Genomic DNA, 526 nt, shown 5'->3' on the forward strand with positions numbered 1-526 from the left:
ATACGCACATCACGCACCGTTTTCCAATATTCTTTTCCTGTCTCGAGAGAGCCATGTTTATTGCATCTTGCGGTTCTCCTCATGATGAAAGTTTTTATTCACTCTGCAGACAGTTTTACAAAGCGTTTACAAACCTAATTTATTTTATGACCCATATCTTAAAGTGAATCCTAAATTTTACTTAGGTAGCTGGCCTTATTATTGTGTGTTAAAATTCTTTGTCTACGAAACACGTGGTCGTCTAGGAGCGTCAGATTGTCTGGCTGAAATGTGAAGACTCCAGAAATCCTAGCTAATTGTTGCAGTTCTTCTCCAAGATTTCAGAAAATTTTCGTGGCAAAAAAAATGTCTCAGCGACTGGACGGCGCCTCTTTTTTTTTGTGCAACGAAAATTTTCTGAAACTGGAGAAGAACATCATGGGGTTTAACATTTTAGACAAAAGATTTATGATTTAGACGATTTCTGGTTTCAAAATTCAAAGGAAATTTTCCCATACGAAAACAAATTGTGGGTTAAAATTCTTGT

This window comes from Cephus cinctus, unplaced genomic scaffold (assembly GCF_000341935.2).
Source record: "Cephus cinctus unplaced genomic scaffold, Ccin1 Ccin1_scaffold0476, whole genome shotgun sequence".
NCBI classification, from domain to species: Eukaryota; Metazoa; Arthropoda; class Insecta; order Hymenoptera; family Cephidae; genus Cephus; species Cephus cinctus.